General features: G+C 38.6%; 1 long non-coding RNA gene across 2 annotated transcripts in view; it reads left to right on the top strand.

The window, feature by feature from the left end:
• The window catches only part of LOC134399009 (uncharacterized), a 265,250-nt gene that overhangs the window by 79,098 nt on the left and 162,687 nt on the right, over positions 1–23,465 (top strand). For both annotated transcript variants that reach the window (XR_010025472.1, XR_010025473.1), the window contains one exon: positions 7,811–7,883. This is a non-coding gene — a long non-coding RNA (uncharacterized LOC134399009). The remainder of the gene's footprint in view (positions 1–7,810; positions 7,884–23,465) is intronic.

Raw genomic sequence — 23,465 nt, 5'->3', positions numbered from 1 at the left:
CCAAAAGTTTTAGTGTTACCAAATTCACACTTCCCAAACATGAACACAAACTGCAATGCAGTTAGATGTATAAATCCATTCTTTTCTGAAGTCTGCATAAAGAAAATACGTGCCCCAAAAATATATATATTTGCAAAGTGCACATAAAAATTGGGTACATCTGAAACAGTTAGGTATACAGATAGATGTATTTGGGGAAATCCATACAAAATACTTTATACAATGGAAGATCTCTTGCAAAAGTGCATACATTTGAAAAAAAAGTATGCACAAAATGCATAGTTTCAGAAAAATGCATACAAAGATATGTATATGTCGAGAACGTAGATGAAAACACACATAAATTTTCATGTAGACTGAAAATAGAGGGAAATATTACAGAATTAACTTAGCTGTGTAAAAATGAGAACCTGAGCAAAACTGGGCTCAACCACTTCCTGGGGATATTCCAGAGATGCATAGCCACCACAGAAAAGGACCTAACAGCTCTCACTGATGGTCCAGCAAGGCCGGGCTTCTGATGACAATCTTAAGACTCAGGCAGATATATCTATTACACACACACACACACATCCGATTCCTGCAAGGAGCCAATGCAGGCTAGGTCTGGTCTGGTTCAGAAGTGTTTTTCTTGTGGATAGATAATGGATACAGTTTGTTTTCTTCCTGTCATGCCTTTAATGCCTTGGAATGAGCTGTTGAAAGGTGAGGTTTATTGTTGGTTGTTTTGGATACTTCTGCATGGCATGCCACTTACATCGGTCTATTGGGCATATTTATAACCATTTCAGACATACGGTGCTGGTTCCACCAGGGAACTAACCAAAGTCCAAATTAACGTAGGGACAGTCTATTTCACCAGCACTTAAACATTAGTATTTGAAATAGATGGCCTTTGAATAACCTTCAAGTTATATGAATTATTATGATCAGCTATTGCTTTTCAATCAATTAATATCAGATGAAGTTAATCAGTTCTCCTCTCTCCACATCTGACCTCAGTACAGTTTAAAGTAATTTATCAGCAGTAATATCAAGTCATCCATTCTTCTCTTAGTCAGCACAGTGATTTATCCATTCATCTCTCTCATAAGAAAATCTTTTTTAAAATCAAAATTATTAACTGAATGTATTTGGATTAATTTTGTTGTCTCTTGGCTTATTTCAAAGCTATTCAGTTACACTATTAATTTGAGTTGTTATGTTGAGTCAAAATGTCATAAAAGCCATTGGCATTGGCAATGCAAGATAAAAAAAGTATTTTTTATCCAGTAAAACATGATTAAACAATACAACCAATCCTATGATATTCGTATAAGATGATGGGCACTATTTATACATGCATGATTTAAGCAGTAATGATGTTATGGAAGCAATTATTTTATAAATTTAAACCTAACTTCTCTTCCAAGACAATAGCTCATAGGACTGTATCCTATAGTCCTGGGGGCAAACCTTCCTTAATGCTGGATGGATTTGCCCATGTGTGCATGACCCTTCTGTTATGCACATGGAGAGAACCATTTCTCATATGCCCTTGTTGCAAATCATTCCATAGTTTGTGTAAGGGACTGCATGAGTGTAATTATGCATAGAATTACATCATACATAATATTAGTATGATAGCATTTGCTTTTTTGTTATTCAAAATGTGAGAATCATTTAATGTAAGTTAAATAATAGTAATGTATGATAAAGAAAATTAAAACCAATAATACAACAAAAACTAACTGCTACCATGTTGTTTTCTCCATAAAATGGCAACTAGTGCTGGCTCCAGATTTTTGTGGGGCCTTGGTCAAGATACCCTCAATGAACCCCTCTCTCCCAGTGACTCTGTTCAGAAAACACACTAAGCCATGATTAGGCCACTAACCCTTTTGCAGCAAATGGAGAGTGAGCATGTTTAAACCATGGTTAGGTAGCTACCATGGTTAGGAGTGGTTCACACAACATACTACATCATGGTTCCCATGACACACTAAGCCATAATGTTTATCTCAAAATGCTTAACCAGCTTGGCTTAGTGTGTCATCTGAACAGGGTCAGTGAGTCTCATGAGCATTACCATCAGCTGCTCCTCTTCCTCGTTATTGCTACCACCTGGTTGCTTTCCAGGCAGAGAGGCAATGAGACAGCAGATGGTGGCATCTACTGCTCCTCCTTCTCACCACCTGCATTGTCTTGACCAAAGAAAGAGGCAGGTGAACAAGCAAGTTGCTTGATGAAGGAGAGGAACAAGTGCAGGGGACTCTTGTCAGTGAGCCTTTGCTGGGGTGTGGGTGCTTGGCAGGTGCCCATTCATGCCCACCCTTGAGACTGTCCCTGATGGCAACCATTTCTTTTGGAAGATTGACAAAATCAGTTGGTAGTATCTATGTGACCCACTGTACACACAAATAAGTTGCCTCATAGGACAGTCACCTTGTGGATACAATTTCCAACAGACCTGTGAAGTAGGTCTTAATTCAGCTGTCCTGAAATTCCTAACAGTCGTCAGTCCTCTCAACATGTGCAAACACAGCCAGGAAGGGAAGGGAAGCATATCAATCACTCTTGAAAAGTTTGGATATGTCTTTAGTATTTAAGAAATTTTAAAAGGTTGGTAGCATTTGGACCAGCATGTGAATGGCACACACACAAATAAAAAAAGATATTCTCCAAAATAGTCAAAGTTCAGAGGATTGGGGACACGGGGAGAGATGCAAACTGTGAAAGAAACACAGAATTAGTTCACAAATGATTTGTCTGACCGATATTCCATGCAAGATGGCTTCCTCTAGTCGAATTGGTGTGCAAGTGCAAACCAGTTTTCTGTAGTTTGCCTAAACTGGAAAATAACAATGAGCAAGGGGAGGAGGGAGGGAGGGAGATCACAATCACAAGGTTCTTTCCTGATTCTCCAAATTATGGTTTGGAGTTTCAGAAATGTTGGATGTGAACTAACAGACTGAATAACTGCTATATAATCAGGACCTTAATCTTACACTAAGGACTTAGATGGTAAGATGCTATGTATTTTCAATATTATTTTATGGAGTAGAGGCTTGGACACTTAAGAAAACAATTTGAACAAAATTGGATCTTTTGAAGTATGGATATACTGACATATGTTGAAGTCACCATGGACTTATTGAATAACAAATGAGGACATACTATGTAGGGTTAACAAACCAATAGAATTAAAAAATGCCATCAAAAGAAGAAAATTGTTGGTCATATTATTTGAGGAGAAAAATACACAGTTCTCCAACTTATTATACAAGGGAAAACTGAAGGTAAAAGATCAGTGGGAAAATTAATATCATGGCTAAAGTACTTGAGGGAATGGTATAGCTGTACTTCTATACAATTATTTAGTGCAGCAGCATCAGAAACATAAATAGCTGTAATGATCGCAACCCTCCAATGGGAGAAGGTGCCCTAAGTAGAAGATGCCATGCACACAAACACACACACAGAGAGAAGCTGCAACCATATCTACTTATGCTAATGAACTCAGTAAGCACTAATGAACTCAGTGTGATTTACTTCTCAGTATATGTTTGTGCTGTAAATGTATTAAAAATGCAACATCCAAAACATTAGAGGAGAGGTTCAAAAATTATTGGGTAATGTTGGCATCTTCCTCTACCACTTGCAGTACTGGATTGGATATCATACCATCCATATATTTAATAGGTAGTATGTATCTTGGCTATCCAGTTCTTTTAGGCTGTCAAATGGACAGTATTTCTTTTTTCTTAAAAATGTAGATTTGACATACTTTGAGAGATGATATGGTCCCCTGCCCCTTTCATTATGCTTGTTGTACTAAACCATGAAGGTTATAGGAATATAGGTCTTCTGTCCTTCCTTGGAGTTGCATATGTCTTCTCTTTTGGAACAAGTAGCCAATTGATTCATGGAGATGTCATGTAGCATGTAATGGAAATCTGATGACACACAAACCAGCCTACTGATGTTTGCTTTAAGAAACGGATGGTTTTTAAGAACAGTTTAGAATTGACAGCAAGTTTATGGACTTGCTTTTTTTTGTTTCGGAAATTAACTACTTTAATTACTTGCCTTGTCTGCTAGACTATTATTTGCCTTGTCTGGTATGTTTATGGGTCTTGCCTTTTTCTTTCTATGGGCCACCTTAATTATCTTTGTTAGCTCAAGAAGGAGAAAAAGATTTACAATGAACGCTCTCTGCTATTTCCATTGTGATGGGATTCTGTGAGAAGAACCTACGGGCAAAATCATACTGTGGTTTAATTGAACACAAAAGCATATATCTGGACTTTGATTAAATGCTGTATATCAGTTACAGGGAGACTGTGAGTTAGAGATACCATATTATATTTATGTCAGTGCACTGTATAATCTCTTCTCCCCCCTCCCAACCCCATTTTGTTAGATCTCCTGTTGTTGCTATTTTCCCCTCCTCTTTTATCCTGAAGAGGCCAGCGCAAGAGTTTTAACAAAGCACTTTATTGACAGGATAAGTAAAATGAAGAATCAAAGAGGCACCCTTAATGACCTTTTCTGGATATAAATCATTAATGCTATGTGTTGTTGTTAACATCCTGTATGGGTCATTTTTTAAAAAAAAATGGTCGGCCCTGCACAATGCAAGCAGAGGTGTTGGTTCTGAATAAAAATTTCCATTGCAAGCAGAAATGTTTTCCCACCTTTGATTTTTCTTCCTCTTTGGATTTTTGTTATGTCCCCTCTGCCAAATTTCCCGTTGAGTGTGAACCAAAACAAACAATCCAGGCATTTTGTTTTCAAAGAGCCTTTAAAAACAAATGGCCGTGAATTAGGTTGCTTATTTTGATTGCTGTATGTCTTCTAAGGCTTTATTTTATTTTCATTTTTAGGAAAATACATTGTTCGGTGCCTTTTAGTTTACTGAATGCTGTAATTTAAGAGATTCTGTAAATCAACGGCCTGTAAGGCCTGTAGGAGTGCATGTCCAGCCTACCAACCATTTCTCTTGGCCAGCACAGTTTGTATAGTGACTCAAACATGATCTGGTTATTGCAGGGTAAAACCCTTAGCAGATCTTAATGGAGCTATGATTCTAACATAGAGATACTTGAGCAATTCACCATGTCCATATTCCAAAGTAATATGCATATAAGAACATCATTACATAGTTAGATTTTGCACTTCTTTGAATTTTAGTGGCTGCATTAAAAAATACCAGTCTTGTTTTTATAGGAAAAGGCTACTCCAAATGTCTAGAAAGCCTGGTTCTGTTGTGGTCACCACATGCATGCTCAAAACGCAGTCCCACTCAGGGTAATTGGTAGGGGGGGGGAAATGGCTCCCCCCCCATTGGGTCATGTGCCATTGCTCTCAGAAGACTATCTGCAGAACCATTTTGAATATGTGTGTTTCTAGCTACCTGGAGGGATTATAGCCTGTAAAACAAGATGGGATTTTTTAAAAAAGACAGCCTAGACCACCTTACTACAGTCTAACTATGTATTCTTCAGAGGTGTTTGGCAGTGACCCATGAGAGGGAGGGCCTTTTCAGTGGCTGCTCCCAGGCTGTGGAATTCCCTCTCAAGGGATGTTAAGATTGCTCCTTGATATCCTTCTATCAGCAGGCAAAAACTGCTTTATTTAAGAAGGCCTTTAACCTTTCAGTGGGTCTGGTGGGCTGGGTGCTATTTTTAATAATATTTTTCTATAATTGTTATGTTTTATTGCATTTAATGTATTGTTTTAATCAGTTTTAATTGGTTCTGTAAGCCACTTTGAGTGCCATTTTTTTAGGAAGAAAGGAGGGGTACAAATAAATTTTCTGTATTCATTTTTGAGCAATATTCACAATGGCAATCGGATAGAAGAGACAGAGGCCAGAGACCAGGCTATATCCCAGGCTGATCCCCAGGATCGCCCCTGTGCATCCAGATGGTGCACAGGGGATCTCGGGCTCAGGGAGGGATCAACCCTCCCTGGCCCTGGGATATAGCCTACCCCTTTCAGTCCGATTTTCCCCACTGTCTCAGACTGAGCCCGAGACCGCGAGCATGTAGCCCGTTCCACGGCTTTTCCTGGCTCCGCGCAATTACTTGTGCATAGCTGGGAGAAGCCGCGTATGGGGTGCAGTACTACCCAGGAGTGAGGATATCAAGGATAAACACCCTACCTTTCATTGTTCGTGCTCTCATGTGCAGCCGGCCCTTTAAATCTTAAAAAAAATGGCGGACATGACGGGTCTTTCCTTTAGCTCGTCATGCCTGATGTCTAGACTAGGGCAACAGCCCACGATAGTTGCATCGCGGGCTCTCCCCTCCTCTCACCCGGATTTTAAGGTAGGTCTAGCAAAGGCCTAAGGAGAGAACACTTGTAAAACAGATACATGCCACCCACCTATCCATAGTCTAATGGTGTTACACTATGGCAGTATTTATACAACAGTAAAGTGTTTTATTGTAGGGATTAATTATCATAAGACCATATCAACAGCACTACTGGATCAGATCGAGAGTTCATCAATCCAACATTCTGTGTTCAACTGTGTCCAACCAGACGCATCCGGAAACTTTACAAAGGCAAGAGCCCTTCTCTTTTTTTGCCACCAGCATCAGGTGTCCAGTGGTCCATTGCTTCTCAACATAGAGCTTCCATTTAGGGCTATGGTGGAGGGAAATGATCTGTACTTGCATGAAACAAATAGCGGGCGAGGAGGAGCAATCAAGATCAGGACCACAGTGTATAGAGTGATGGGGTGGATAGAGTGAACCCCTTCCTTCTTGCAAGACACCCGATGAAAATGCTTCCCCAAAGCTGCTCTTAGCCCTGGGATCGAACGTCTCTTTGGTGCCAATTGGAACCATTGATATTGTCCATGGATTTGTCTGATCCAGATACTGGGACTGTGGCCCTCCAGGTGTTTTTGTATTCCAATTTCCATCAGCTCCAGGCACCATGTTCATTGGTTAGGGATGATTGGGACTGTACCCAACATCTAGAGGTCAACAAGTTTCCCACCCTGGTCTAATCCTTTAAAATATTAGCTGGGGTAGGGCAGGATCTACTCTACATATTCCATATAACATTCAATCCTCATATTCTAAAATCAGCCTTTTTGATATAATTATTGTTTGTACAAGGTAATTTGTATGCATGTGGCAATGAATATAAGGACATATTCCAAATAATATCCCATCAGTTTGGAATCATAATTCAAATTCAGAGTTATGAATCTAATTATTGTTAGTTTGCACAAGTTAATCCGAATGCTTTATTTCTGCAAATTATCTTTTCATCAGCTGCAGGTTTGTTTGTTTGTTTTTCTTTGTTTTTTGGTCTCCATTTTGTTTTTGTGGCAGAACAGGCTATTTCTGGAATGGCCAAATGAGAATATTGGTGTAATGGCTTTAGAATTATCTGCTGATTATTTGTCATTTGAGCATAGAAATAATAACTGTTAACTGTGAATAATCTTTGTTCAGAGGAGAGGCCCAACAGTAGGCTAGCGTGAGGAATGAATTACTCTTTATTTCTGCACAGCATGATCAGGTCAGGGTTGAGGTTGAGGGCAGGGGGGTTGGAGGTGGTTGTGAATGCAAAACTCGGCTTATGAACAAATAAAGGACTAAATGTTTCATGTCCCCAAGTATGTTGGCTTTTACAGGCACAGTTTTCCTGATATTACTAATGGAAGTAATTGCTTGAGGTTTGAAACCAGCTTTTTACTGAAGTCTTGAAAATAGATATCCAAACAAAAATCCAATAAAATTAACAACTTTGGATCAAGCTTACAAACATGCATGGATTTTAACTCCTTTTTATTACTTTCATTTTCTAGGTCTTTGGGGATTTTCACTACGTAGCTGGCAACACAACGGTCTTATTTAACCATCAGACATACTGCACAAATGGTAAGTTGTTTGGCACAGTTCTGTTATTACTGTGTAACTCAATGAATGTTTGCAGAGCTTGTGTTTATTGTCCAATGGTTTGTTGTGAAATAGGCAGAAAATGTCAAGATTCTTATTTGGATTATTTATTTATTCATTTATTTCTTGTGTGCCTATCCTGTCCATCCTTTGACGAATTTGTCCCCTTTTATCATCACAACAACCCTGTGAGGTATGCTAGCTAGCTTGAGAAAGTGTAACTTGCTTAAAGTCACTCACTGACCGTCATGGGATTTCAACCCAGGTCTCCATGTTCAAAGTCCAACCACTATACAACACTGCCTTTCACCTGTGTATCATTGCTATTGATCTATGATGCACACCTCAGCCTAATCTACACCAAGCAGGATATTGCACTATGAAAGCGGTCTATGGTATGTGTCAGTGGGCCCCAACATTTGTCAGTGCGCTTCAATACTGCTACAAAGCAGTAGTGTGGCTCTTGCTTTTTATATACCACTTTCATACCACGTTCATAGTGCAATATCCTGCTTGGTGTAGATTTGGCCATTGTTTTTAACCATATGTTTTAATCATGTGTTTTACTTGCACACTCATTTTGTTTGCTTGTTTTGGCTTTGATTCAGTATTTTGACCTGATTTTTCCCTATTGACCCCACACCTTGAACCCTGACCTATGCAAAGTTGCCAGGGCTCCTCCACCTGCCAAAAAGCTAACTTCTCTGGCCTCTCAAAATTCTCCACCCTATCTGTGGGAAGAGAAATTGGTGGGGCAATTTTACCGAATTTCTCCAAGGATAGGAGAAATTCGCTCAGGTAGGCAACACAGTTGGCAAGGGTTGTAGAACAGTTTCTCATAAAGGCTTTTGGAATTTTTTCACATCCACTGCAAGTCACAACAGCATGAACTATGTTGGGAGCCTGGCCCCCATTTTGCATGCTCTACAATGTCGCATATACCTAGCATCACTCCAGGGCATGGCAGGGGATAAGGAAGGAAATGTAGCCAACACAAAAAAATAATGGTGAAGAAAATTCTGGAAAGTCTCTTTTTATTTCTAGGGGGTAAGAAAAGAAAAATGTCAGGAATTCTCTATGAAAAAATGGCTTCTGAGGAATATTGGTTCAGCTCTAGTTGTCATTCTTCAGGGCATCTTCTATGAAATGTAGGATGACCATATGAAAAGGGGGACAGGGCTCCTGTATCTTTAGCAGTTGTATAGAAAAGGGAATTTCAGCAGGTGCCCTTTGTATGTATGTCGCACCTGGTGAAATTCCCTCTTCATCACAATAGCTAAAGCTGCAGGAGCTATACTAGAGTGGCCAGATTTAAAAGAGGGCAGGGCACCTGCAGCTTTAACTGTTGTGATGAAGAGGAAATTTCACCAGGTTCTCCATATATACAATTGACACCTGCTGAAATTCCCTTTTCAATAGAACTGTTAAAGATACAGGAGCCCTGTCCTCCTTTTCATATGGTCACCCTAATGAAATGTTATATTTCTGAGGGGTGTCTTAATGCAGGTGCTGGCAACACTGCGCCTTCCCTGAAAGCCCTGACGCGTGGGGCAGTTTTAGAATCCAGCTCTGGGAAAAGGTTGGCATTAACACTGTGCCAAAATCCATCCTCAATTTCCTGAAAGTTTTGTTTCCCTGTGAAAGAGGATTCCATTTTCCTGCCTCATTATCAAGTTATTTTATAATTTAATTTGAATGTGTGCTGCTGGTGGTTTTTTAAACCTTACCTAATCACTGTGAGGTGGCTGGGGGTACTGTCTGGTTTTTTTCTTTCTATTACACATCTCACCATTACTCTACAGGCCTCTAGGTTGCCTACACTTCCTGATCTGAAAAGGCCCTATGGGAGGAAGAAATTCATGATATCTTCTCCTGGGCAGGAATTGTGGGAAGCCAAGGAGGCTACAGGCCTTGCACACATCCCATACCTATTTGTTTGGAATTTGGGAGGCTTTATCCTCTCAAAACTGCATCCTGAATTCTGCCAGGAGATAATAATAATAATAATAATAATAATAATAATAATAATAAGAAGAAGAAGAAGAAGAAGAAGAAGAAGAAGAAGAAGAAGAAGAAGAAGAAGAAGAAGAAGTTATAGCCATTTGTAGAGTTCCCTGTGGAGACATCAGAAGCTTTGGGAAACGAACAGAAGTGAAGCTCCACTTTGGATCCGAATGAAAGCAAGATGTCAGTCTGAAATGCCAAATCGAAGCAACACATTATCCAAAGTTGAGACATGAGTTCTGCACACACCCTAGTTGTTCTTAATTTAGAAAACTCCTCTTTCTATCCTTGCCTCATTTTATGTTCTTTATGAGTCTCTTAAAAGGCTGCTTATGCTGATATTTTCTCTTATTGGTTTTGAACATCTCAGCAGACATCTGCAATTGTTCCCATTCTTGAACTTTACTGAAAGCTTTCCTTGATTTTGAGTAACAAATGTCCTTTAAATCCTGAATACATATCCATATATTGTTCTTGCACACATGGAATGGCAGATGAAATGTTTTACACTCCATCTCAATTTAAAATATAATACATAAATACAAGTAAGCTTACTTGGCATTCACATTTTGTTATTTATTTTCCTGAAAGTTATGCAAATACAATATATTTTAAAAGATCTTTCAAGTTTCCATTGAGGATCTCAGGGAATTCTTATGGCTATCTAAGTTGCAGCATCACAATCATCTTTGTTTATAGCAGCGGTGCTGTTGAGACTAAGATAAGGCTCCAGGAAGTACCTCTCAAGTGCCAAAAGCCTTCAGCGTTTATCCTTTACATTTGTATCCAACATTCAACGTAATAATTTCTTATTGTCAGCCTTAGGCTGGTGCTAAAGTCAAGCCATTCTTTGCTATTCATTATCACACTGAGTACTCTTAAGGGAGTTTGGTTTCCCTCCACTTGTGGGGAAGATCAATTGAGATAATCTTGGATTAATCCCATTGCACTTTGGTTTTGTTTATTGCTTCCTTTGTTGTGAAATTTACACAAATTGTAAGATGGAAATTAGCCTGTGCCATTATTCCTTCTCAAATATATACACAATGAAAGGAAGCCTGAATCTTAAGTCTTGGATTTCAGATGGCACCTCAAAAGATCTATCTATATCAATTTCCAATAACTATTTTTTTCTGTCTAAAATCTATACTGAGCTCAGTGATTGTGGAATGTAAAATACAGTCTATTTCTAAAATAGTGCAATCCTACACATGTCTACTCAGAGCCAGAAATAAGTCCTATTGAGTTCATAAGCACTCATTGATTATTATTTTTAAAACCGATCTGCATGCTTCTCATTCAACAAAGTATACATAATGGAATAATTTATAAGGATCTCATAAAACACAATAATTTAGAACCAAGCTCTTAGGAGTTTGGGTAAATGCCATGTCTTTTGTGTCCTTTCCCCACTTTATTCTTCTTACTTTTTGTAGTGCACTGTCTGTCTCACAAGAGATTTGCAACCTTTGAAAGGGGCTCTACAATGCTGATCCATCCTGGGGTGAACTATAGACACAGTCATTTTTCACATACATTTGAAAAATGACTCTGTGCATGTGTGAATGCTGCTTAACTAGGATAGAAAACAGAAGAGAATCATTTTTAAATCGAATGCACGTTGTAGTCAGCTTGAGTTTTTGTCCTCCAGATGCAAAAAAATAAAATTAAAATAAAACCACTTGGGGGTAATATATGTGGAAACATCCTAATTCATTCTCACAGTACATTTTGGGAACCGCCACTCAACATTTGCAAATGTGCACCGTGATGAAAGAGTCACTTAGAGCATCATCACAAGAGGGAAAATCACGTTTCCTTACCATCGTTTCTCCACCTGCATGTTTGTTGCTCATTGCTTCCTCATTCTCAAAGGAGAGGAAAGGAAGTAAACAACGTGCACACGGCCCATTCGATGGGCTGTTTTGATTGCGCTGCTTCTCCTGCATGCAGCAGGAGAAAGCAGCAACTTCCGACTCAAAAAAAAGTCGGACTGAAGCCTGAAGCCAGATTGAAATGGATCTATATAATCCGTCTCATCCAGGAATCCTTGAAAATGAGAGGCCACCACAAGCTCTAATACCTTGCCCAAGAATGAAATATTGGAGACTGGCCGGTAATTATCCAATATGGTGGTATTCAACAAGGGCTTTTTCATTGTAGGTCTTACCACTACTCCTTCAAGCAGGTTGGCACCCTGCATTGGCGAAGGGAGGCATTGACCACTCCACTTACCTACTCAGCCAGTCCTCCTCTGGCTGCTTTTATAAGCCAGAAAGGGCAAGGATCTAGCATATGTGTGGTGGCTCTCACCTCTCCAAGGATCCTGTCCACATAATCAGGCTGTACAAATTGAAAAGTATCCAATAATACTGGACAAGCAAGTGCTAAAGTTACCCCACTAGGTCTGTATCAACTATAGCATCAGAATCAGAGCAGATCCGAGCAATTATATCTGCAAAATAGTTTAAAAAAACCAAAAAAACATTTAAAACAGTGTCTGTTCCAGTTGCCAACACAACCTAAGCTGGAGAATGAAGCTGTGACCTTTGTAGAAGTGACAGCACAAGAGGTGCACCCAGGATCTCTTAGAGATCTGATATCATTTTGGTCCAGTTCATAAATCATCAGAAATTGCCCCTTTCGCAACCCCTAATGGGAGCACATTCTTTGGAAAAAGCTGCACATTCCCAAACTTGTGATTGCATTCAAAAATGCATTTAAAAAACAAACAGATTTTGACATGTTAGCCAATGGTGGTGCATACACACTTTTGAGAAATGTGCGTGGAAATGTGCACTTCTCCTGTTTGAAATGTGCCCCCACCCCAATCGAATGAAAAGGAAAACAGGTCACAAATACAAACAGGAGTGAAGCAACCCAAGCTTCAAAGGGTACACTCAAGCATCTTCCCTTGGATCAATAATAATAATAATAATAATAATAATAATAATAATAATAATAATAATAATAATAATTTGTATTGTGTGCTATACCAGAGCACATTCCAATTAACCAAAGCACACAAACAGCAATATAAACAATAATCAATAAATGCACATTAGATAAATTACTAACCAAAAATTAAACTAATTCACAACCTATGTTACACAACTGTCTGCTCATGAAGACCCGAGAGACTGGGGCCAGATCAGGACCAAGCAGGATATAGATCCTCCCTGGGACCCTTCTGTGGCATAATAGGGGTTGCAGGGGCATCTCCACAACTATCTGGTAGTAGCAAAATGTTGAGCTAAGTTTAATTTGGAATTCTGGATTATTCAGCAGTGGACCAGCAAAGTGGGAAATGAAATGGTTGAGCTGATTGCCAGCACCTTTAGTAAAATGTCTTTGTGCTCCACTGGTTTCGTTTTGCTTCATCTCTCTCTCTCTCTCTCTCTCTCTCTCTCTCTCTCTCTCTCTCTCAAAAAAAAAAAACATTTAAAAGGCATTCTTCTCATTCTTTCTTCCATCATCCGCCGTGGTTCTGTAGTCTACTTGCCTATCCTCTTCCCACATCCTTGTAGCTGTGAATCGCTGGGAGATAACTTCCTCCCCGTCACTTACCAGCAGGGGGGCTCATGTTTCCTTGTTTCGGAGCCTGCATAACATTTGCTTTTTGCTGTTTATAGCCCAAGGGGGGCTGGGTTGGTCCCCTCCCCCTCCTTGCTTTCTTGCCTTTTTCCTTTTGCACATAGGGGGCTGCAAAATTGACAATGATCTTAATTAAATGTTTTCTCTGCCAAAACAACAGGCTCTTTCTAGGGCTGAATTGGAGGCAGCAGACTTTATCACAAAAGACAAAGTCAAATATTTATCAAGGAACAAAAGATGTCTAGGCTGCTTACATCTTGTTCCCTCCCTGCCCTTTGTGGATATATTTATCGGGACCAGGTTGAAATTCTAATTGGCTATATTATCTACCAATTTGTCAATTTTATGTGAAGGATACAATTACATCCCTTGCTTTTAATTGAACAGAAATCATATTGTGCTTGTTGATACTTGCTCACTTTGTGTTTGGTGAAGATGTACAAACAAGTAGTTCTTGGGACTTCTGAAGTCTTGCAGAAGTTTGAAACTGCTGCTTATCTTGGATGTCTCAAACTGTAGGTTCCACTGAAACAATTGTAACGTTTAAAGAAACATCGTTTCTTTAATTAAATTAAATTATTCACTGTGGGAAGGGATCCGTTTAATGGCCTATGCAGATTTGAAGTGGGCAGCTGACTTTCCGTGGTATAAATGCTGATTTTTTTTCTTTTGTAAGAACTGAATAAGGGAATGTCTAAATTTTTACAATGTAATAGTTCTACATTACTTTATGTTTTTTATGAGGCATTGAATGGTGCATTTACTTATGAATAAAATGTCCTGTTTATTAAACAAATAGAAAATATTTAGTGTTCCATTTTTTTGTTTTGTTTTTAAATGGGTAGGTTGGTATTTAATCATATAACATTGTGAGATGATATAGTGTAGTTAAAAACATGGGAAATCCCTATTTCAAACTAGACTTCACCAGGTGGTCTGGGCAGGTCAATATCCATCAGCATGCATTCACTCACTCACCTGAAATTAGTGGTTTTCAGAAATTAATTTCAGTTCATTTTTGATCAGGATTTACCCAGTTAACACCTGGGTAAAATAGACATGGGTTTTTATGCAAAAAGGAAAAAAGAAAAGAAAAAAAAAGCTCACAACCTGATACAGACTTGATTTGGAATGAGCTTCGAGATAGAATTTGGGGAACTTTGGTGAGCTCGATTTTTGCTGATTTGCACATCCCTACCTGTAATCTGAGGACAGTAATACTGGGCTTCTTTTTAAGGGCTTGTTTTTAAGGGATATAAGGAATATATATATATATATATATATATATATATATATATATATATGACACTTTGCATAGTGAAATGTAGGGCTGTGCACAGTCCCCCCGATTCACCTCAGACACTGTTTTGGAGCCTCTGAAACAGTCCCAATTTGACATGGGGTGCTTCAGGGGGTGCCTGCCTCGTGTCGATGAGATTCATCCTCCTGGCAACTCAGGCTTGTAGGTTTCTTGGTGCCAGCCATGCAGCTGGCACCCAGGGAAGCTGGGAACAAGGCTGACTAGGAGTCCATTGGATTCCCAACTCCCTGGTCCCCCCTTGCCTTGAGTCTGTACAAGGAAAAAGGTGGGCTATAAATAAATATAATAATAATTGCCACCCCTCACCCCCCCCCCAACCCAGAGCCACCACCACTGGGACTTACCTGGAAACGCATCCTCCTCCTGAGAGCCAGGCCATGATTTCAAGATATCATGGGGGCTCTGTTTTAGTATATCTATTGCTGCACACTATGGCAGCCACAAAGGGCCATTTTCCCTTTACAGCCAGTGTAGTTTTCAGCCATAGATATACAAAAACAGAGACCCCATGATATCGTGAAATCATGGCCTGGCTCTCAAAAAATGACGTGTTTCCTGGTAAGTCCCAGTAGCAATGGTGATGCAGCAGCAGCGATGATGTGGTGATGCAGTGGCAGCGGTGATGTGGCGGGCGATACAGCAGCAGTGGTGATGTAGCAGCTGCAGCAGATGAGTGGGGTGGGGTGGGGAGAGTAAAGAGAGTCCAATGGATCATTTCTTGAAGGCCCCTTGATCTTGACATTTATTCATAATGGGGATGAATAGATACGTTGATTTTACTGTTTCTCACATCCAAATATTAGAAATCTCATCCTGTTTGCAAATTTTGTAAGTTCTCAACAAAAATGAGCTGCATTAGCCAAATTCAATAGGTATTATTTATTTTTATTTATTTATTTATTTATTTATTACATTTTTATACCGCCCAATAGCCGAAGCTCTCTGGGCGGTTCACAAAAATTACTATTCCAAAATTGGAGATTAGTATGTTCCACTTACCTGCGTTATACGCAGGCTATTAAGACTTTAGCACTGCAGTCAAAGGTCTCTGCCTGGATGGATAAATCTGTCCATTTCGCTTTCTTCCACATTTATTAAAAAAAGAATCAAACCTCAAGTTCTTTCCACCCAATTTATGAAGATATTTGCATATTTTCTTAAATTCTTATCAAAAACAAAATAAACCAAATTAAATTCTCATCATTCCCAATGACTATCAGAAAAAATATCAACATATAGTTGGAAAAACTGAAATGAGATTAACCAAGAAAGTTCTTGAGATTTGTATATACTGTTAATGCTAGTATGGCATGACATTCGAATTATCAGAATTTACTGCAGTTCTGACATCAAGCAAAGCATACATAACACACATTAAGCCCTCCATTTTTTGTATCAACATATCCTCCCTCACAGTGTTACATTTTTATGTCCACCTTCACAGCAAAGCCAATTAATTTCCTTATTTATATATGAGTTTTCTGTTTTAGCTACCTTTTATAGTGGCAACAAGACAGAAGTCTTATAGTTTTTCATTCGTGACATGTCATGCCCATTTTCTGTGTATGTCCTCTAATATTATCTTATATAATGTTGGTTAGGACCTTTAGACAGTATAGTGATAAGGATTATGTGTAACGCCATCTTTGACATCTATTATTTTAACTGAGTCAGATGCTTATCCAGGCTATCTTAGTTCAACTGCTATCTTCTCTTGAGGCCTTGTGACAGGAAACAGCCAGCCCCCTCTTCACTGTACAAAAGGGAGAGTGATTGTTTAGAAAGTTGAAGTTTGTTTTACTAAATGTGTGTTTAAACTGCTGTTGTCCTTTGACTTTTTTAAGAGAGAGAGAGAGAGAGAGAGAGAGAGAGAGAGAAACAAAATTATAGTTTACTAAGCCGGCCTGGTAAAACTGTCACAACTCCATGCTGTTAGAAAATTATAGAGCTTGCATATTACTGTCCTGTAGTACACAATGCACAGGACTAAAAGAACCTAAAACAAACACAAAACTGTTACTGTTGAGACTAAATAGAGGTTTGTAAAATACATTAAATAATCTTTGTCTATTTATTTATTTTTAAATTACATAACTAGGGAAGTGTTACCACTTCAGGTATGCTACCCATTCTACAATCAAACAGATGTGACGATGAGTTACTGTACAACAATTTGCTGCCTGAGGTGGAGCAGCAGATGGCACCCCACTCTGTCAAGGTGTAAACTACTCAAATCTAGTGAAGTTACTTAAGTACTTGAGGCAAAAATATCCCACAAGCACTTCTTATTTATTTATATTTTATTTATTCAGGACTTTATTGTATGGTGTGTTTTTTACACATATAAATACCCTACATTTTTTTTCTGTCTAAACAGTTATAGGATTGTGCCCATATTGTACTTTTAAACCATCTAACAACTGAAGTTCTCTGAAAGGTTTACAAATAAACTAAAAACGTAAAATACAAATATTGAAACAAGGAATAAAAACAGCACATAATAAAACTGGGATAAGAACATAAGACGTGCCATGCTGGATCAGACCAAGGGTCCAGCACTCTGTTCACACAGTGGTCAACCAGCCATCGGCCAGTGACCAACAAGCCTGACATGGTGTAACAGAACCCTCCCACCCATGTTCCCCAGCAACTGGTGCACACAAGCTTACTGCCTCAAATACTGGAGATAGCACACAAACATCAGAGCTAGTAGCCATTGATAGCCTTTGCCTCCAGGAATTTATCCAACCCCCTTTAAAGCCATCCAAATTGGTGGCCCTCACTACATTTTGTGGTAGTGAGTTCCATAATTTAATTATGTGTTGTGTGAAGGAGTACTTCTTTTATTTGTCTTGGATCTCCCACCAATCAGCTTCATGGGATGACTCCAGGTTCTAGTATTATGAGAGAGGGAGAAAAATGTCTTCCTATCTACATTCTACATACCAGGCATAATTATGTAAACCACTATCATGTCTCCCCTTAGCCTCTTTTTTTTCCAAGCGAAACAATCCCAGTTGATGTAACCTTCCCTCATAGGGAGATGCTCCAGCCCCTTTTCTGCACTTTTTCCAGCTCTATAATATCCTTTTTTAGGTGTCGTGACTAAAACTGTACAGAGTACACACCACAGATATGTAAAAAGGCAATATATTGGCAGTTTTATTCTCAATTCCTTTTTGAATAATGCCTAACATGGAGTTTGCCTTCTTTACAGCAGCTGCACATTGGGTGGACATTTCCATCGAGCTGTCCATCACAATCCCAAGATCTCTTTCTTGTTCGGTAGACACACATAGGATTGTATTGCATATCTATTATATAACCAGGGTACATTTTTTTGTTATGTTTTATAGGCATATCATTTTCCAAGTTAATGAATAAAGCAAGGATTTTCCTTTTATTTTATTTTTAATTTGGAAGTTAGGAGAATGAATTAAACTATTTTTGTACCTGCTTTTGGGGGTTATGACAAAAATTAAAGAGCTAGATTGTTTGCTTTGTTTTGATACAGTCAAAGGAAAACAAAACTGTACAAAGAATTTTACAATGCATTTGTAATTGCTGCTGCTACTAAGTAATTTGAAAAGAACCGTAATTAGATAATGATTTATTTTGCTAATGACTAATCTGTCTGTAATTTTATAATGGAACGCAAAGAGCAGAAAAGAATAGGCAGTTTCAGATGCTTTATCATGTTGCCATTTCTTTTTTCTTTTTAAAATAAGCCACACAAGCCTGTTTAAAATTCCAGAAATGATTAATGAAGACTATGGAAAGTTCATGGAGATTTTAAAATGGATTCAAAAACAATAAACATCATAGGTCTAGGTATTAATGCCTACAACGAGATCATAATTACCTGAATATAGTGTTATGGTCCAAGTTTATACTGACACCTGAATCAGAATTTCAAGAAATGTATGTGTGTTTTGAAAACGTTCCACTCCTCACTTAAAATTTATTTTGTTGAACCTGGAGGCCAAACTAAACATTCTGCTAAGCAAGCATAGTGGAGCTATGTGTGATAGTTTTCCTTATTCTTGTGCAAGCATAACTCTGGGAGGGGGTGTTATACATTTCCTCTACCCATTTTTGACCTAAAAGTTCACTACCCTATGTGGGGGGGGGTATGTAAAAAAAAGAGTCCTCAGTGGAGGCAAGGGAGGCTCTCTTTTATTTTTGCCCTCCCAAGTGGGAGATGGAATTTCACCTCCCCCCCACCACTATGAGCTTCCTTACATGAGTGATTTATTGCATGCTCATGATTGGCCACTCACGGACATTTGCAGATAATTTATATGACACTGTGAACAACCAGGACATCTCCTGTGGTAGCCTTTAGAAATTCTTCCATGAAAAGAACCACTTTTAATGTGGTAATAGCTAGGAAAAAGTGGGCTCTTCTACCACTAGATGGCGCTGTCTCAATGGAAGTATTCATGTCTGTGTAATGCAGCCTATAAAAATCATTCCAAAAAGTAGAAAGCACAAATGCCCTGGGTAAGCAATGCAATTTCCACTTAATATAAAGATGCCCTATGTGTGATTAGCAGTTTTGCTTGGCCCTGAAACACTGTTGCAATTTAACTACAGAGGCGAGGCCACTGTTTTGAAGAAGCCCTGTGCTAACATCTAATCTGAGGAAAACTAATTCACAGGGTTGGGATCACACCTGCCAGTCCTTTCGCCATTCACTGATTGGTTCTTCTGTACATAGCATATGCTACCCTGCAATGAACAGATCACACAATACATGCATGAAACTTGTATGTGTGTAGGCTATGTGCAGAAAAATTATTCTCTGCAAAAGAGCAGAACAATAAAGAGAGCATATTCATATTTTTGTATGGTTGAGTTTGTGTACAATTCCGCGAAGTAATAAAAAAATGTCCACAAGTCCATGGAATCCACATGGCTAAGGAAAAGCCATTCCGCATCAGAATCCATGGGTCAGATTCATAGAAATCTGAACTCATTTGAATCCATTGCAGATTTCTCCAACCTTCCTACCCATGGGTGGGATGCTACTCTGCCTTCAATGCATTGATAATCTGCACATTAATCATTGGCACAGAGCTTACAGTTGTGCTAACAACTAGCTCAAGTAAGAACTAACAACTACTTTCTGCAATAGCAAATCTGTGGTACTTTACCTTTCAGTTTGCTTCCAGTTTCAACTGGCAGCTAGGTGCCCGTGAAGGTGATAACTAACTGGGAGAGCAATTTCATGCATTTGGTTTAATGTAAAAAAAAATCATGTGAGAATTCAATCAATGAACACTATTTTAGTAAGAAAGAGGGGTAAGACATTCTATATTAAATTATAGTTTTCCATGTTTGCTTTGTGATTCATTAGATACTAAGATTTAATGTTATTTGATTGAGCTAATGGAAATCCTCTGATGAACAGGGCTGTTTTTGCACTCTCTCCATATTTTGCAGCATATTGTTTGATTGTAGTAATATTTATGCCATGTTTACTTCGAAAAGTCTTCTACAACTTGAGACAATGGGCTTTTAAAAATATGTGTTGCAAATACTAAAATATGTATTGAAATGATCTTGGAACCAAATATGAATGCTTACAAACCCTTGTCTTTCAGCGCCACAATATCTCTGTTAGGTTTTCATATTCTTCCCCCAGTATCTTCTGTAGTTCAAGGAACATGCACAATTTACATAACAGCAATGACTTACTACTAATAAATAGCCAGTTCACACATAATGCTAAGCCAGGATTGAGCATTAGGTCCGTGAGATTCTGTGAAATTGAGTGAAGCCTCAGGGTCATGCCCTTACACTCCCCATGTGGCTGCAAGAAGATCTTCATCAGGATTCAGTTTTACTTTTCCTGATCCCTGGTTTGTTGTTACATATGAACCAGGAACTGTGGTATAAAGAACAAACTCTAGTCAATTGCTCAACAAGCCAACAACAAACCCTGGCTTGTTTTGCTGGCTTGTTTAAATTATTATTATTATTATTATTATTATTATTATTATTATTATTATTATTATTATAAATAAGTTCTTACCTGCCTCTCCCTCTGGATCGAGTCGGGGTACAACACAAATGCAAATCAATGAAAGATGAGAGTTTGTTGTAAACCAGAATTCCTTGCTCCTATATAACAACAAGCTAGGCATTGGAGAGAGTGAAAGTAAAAACATCCTCCTTCCTGCCACATGGGAAGAGGAGAAGGTTCATGCACACAATGCTAAACCCTGCCATAGCTTTATGTCAGAAACAGGCCATTGTTAAGAGTATGTATTTGTTACTGTGTTGGTTTGTGCATGCTCCATATCGTGGAGACAATTGTCATTCAAGACACCGTCCTAATTCAGCTCAATGTTTCAGTGCAGTAGCATTGCAGATGAAATAGCAATGATGGAAGGGCCATAGTTCAGTGGTAGAGTGCATGTTTTGCATGCCAAATATCCCAGGTTCATTCTGTGGCATCTGTAGTTTGGGCTATTGGAAGCCATGAGAGCCTCTGCCAGCCAGTATAGACAATACTGAGCTACATGGACCAGTGATTTGAATCCGTAGAAGGCAGAACATAGGTGAGGTGCAGGCTTAGTTTTGAGTCACTTCTCACACTGTAAAAGACTTAAATCATCCTCAGATATTTTCATCATGGCCTTGTAGACCTCCTGAACATGCACTGCACTTTATTTGAATCTGTGTTATAATTATTAACACTCTTTTGAATTAATGTTGCCTTGTAATACACTTATTTTAGAATTATACAAAGGCCTGGGTGTGTTTATGAGATCCCCAGTCTATGAGCATTGTGTTACCCTGGGGTAAATGAGCTGATAATTTTAAGGGAATGTATGATTTTTAAGGGTCTTTTAAGGGTCTTTTCCAGGACTGAGATGCTCATGCCCCCCCATATTTATTTATTTTTAAAAAATGTCTCTCACAAAAGCTACATCCTGTTTCAGCAATCATTGGGGGACTATGGCAAAATGACAATTCCCCCCTTTAAAATGCCACTTAAAAGGCGGTTGTGTGTAGCACACCACCCCCACACAGCCCTTGCCAAAAGAGGGAAAGGATCAAACTGCAGATGGTCTTCTCCAAGTCATGGTTGTAGCTGTTTGAAAGGGGCCAACCTGTGCACATTTGCACCATGCCATCCTCCCCTGCACGCGTGCAAAGAGAAGGGGAGGGTTGCATCACTCACAGAATTCTGGATGGCCCCTTTTAAAGTGGCTGCAACTGCACAATTCTCAGAAATATGCACAGTGTGACTTTTTGCCTTTCTGGTGCTTTGCCAAGAGAGGAAGATGAATCACTATTTCACAATGAAAGGGTTTCTTCTCCCTTAAGGAGATGCCACTCTTTTTGAGAAAAGAAAAATGAAAACATGATGTATCCATAGTCTTTTCTTTTTTGTGAATTCAGTATAAGAGTTCAAGTTAAGAAGCTGAGCATGAGCACCATATCTTTCCAAATTGTGCTAAGGATGTTTATTGAAGCAGCAGAGTGTACATATACAGGTTTATTTATTTGTTTTTAGCCATATCAACCCACTTCTCTTCAGTCACTAAGACACCCAAGGCAGCTAACCAATAATAGAAACCAAACAATAATAATGCCATATTATCAAAACATAAGGAAAAGCCCAGTCCTTAAAAGTATAAATATAGAGGAGCAGAGAAATATGAGCATGACTATTAGAAGGCAGAGTAGATTATAGCATTTCAAAAGCTCTTCAGAACAATGAAGTTATTACAATGTGTTTACCTAGATCAGCTCTTCTGCTGATTAATAGTACGTTAATTTCATCAGTTTTAAGCTTCATTTTGCTCAAATCGGAAACAGTACACCTCTGTACGCCAGTTTCTGGAAACACAAGCAGGAGGGTGCTAATGCATCCATGTCCTACTGGTGGGCTTTTTAGAGGCATCTGGTTCATCAAGTTCTTAAATTCATTTACGTTCTTAAATTCATTTCTTCAAAAGCATTTTATTTATTTATTTTATTTATTTATTGCATGTCTATACTGCCCAATAGCTGAAGCGCTCTTGGTGGTTTACAAAATTAAGACAATTCAAGTATAAAACAACAGTATAAAACCATAATATAAAATACAATATAAAAGCTCAACCAGATAAAAACAGCAGCCTGTGGGGCAGGGATTGTCTTAAGAAATATCTTTTAACCGCCCTGAGAGCTTTGGCTATTGGGCGGTATAAAAATGTAATAGGAGCATTCCATTGTCACGTATGGGACATTTATACTCAAGTTCAAGACAAAGAATCTTTTGCATATACTAATAATGTTTAAAATGAAATGATTTATTTTGCAGCATATGAATACAATGGTCATTACTAGCAGAACAGGGTTAGTAACTTTAAATTCAGCAAGAAACAATTATCTTAGACACTATTAATATTGTGTCACGTATGGGACACAAGAATTTCCATCTTAGTGCACATGGTTATCTTCAATGAAACATTTCTGTGAACTGTGAACTTGAAACTAATTCAACTTTTTTCTGATAATTCCTGAGATATCACCTCACATTTATATCCATGTTAGACTCAATTTTTACATTTTAGTTCAGTCCCAAAAAAATGGTTTTTTGATGTCACGTATGGGACATTCTCTGTCACGTATGGGACACTGTCTGC

The sequence above is a fragment of the Elgaria multicarinata genome, chromosome 5 (assembly GCF_023053635.1).
Source record: "Elgaria multicarinata webbii isolate HBS135686 ecotype San Diego chromosome 5, rElgMul1.1.pri, whole genome shotgun sequence".
Taxonomy (NCBI): domain Eukaryota; kingdom Metazoa; phylum Chordata; class Lepidosauria; order Squamata; family Anguidae; genus Elgaria; species Elgaria multicarinata.
The sequence above is the reverse complement of the archived record's forward strand: the minus strand, read 5'-3'. Positions and strand labels throughout refer to the sequence as shown.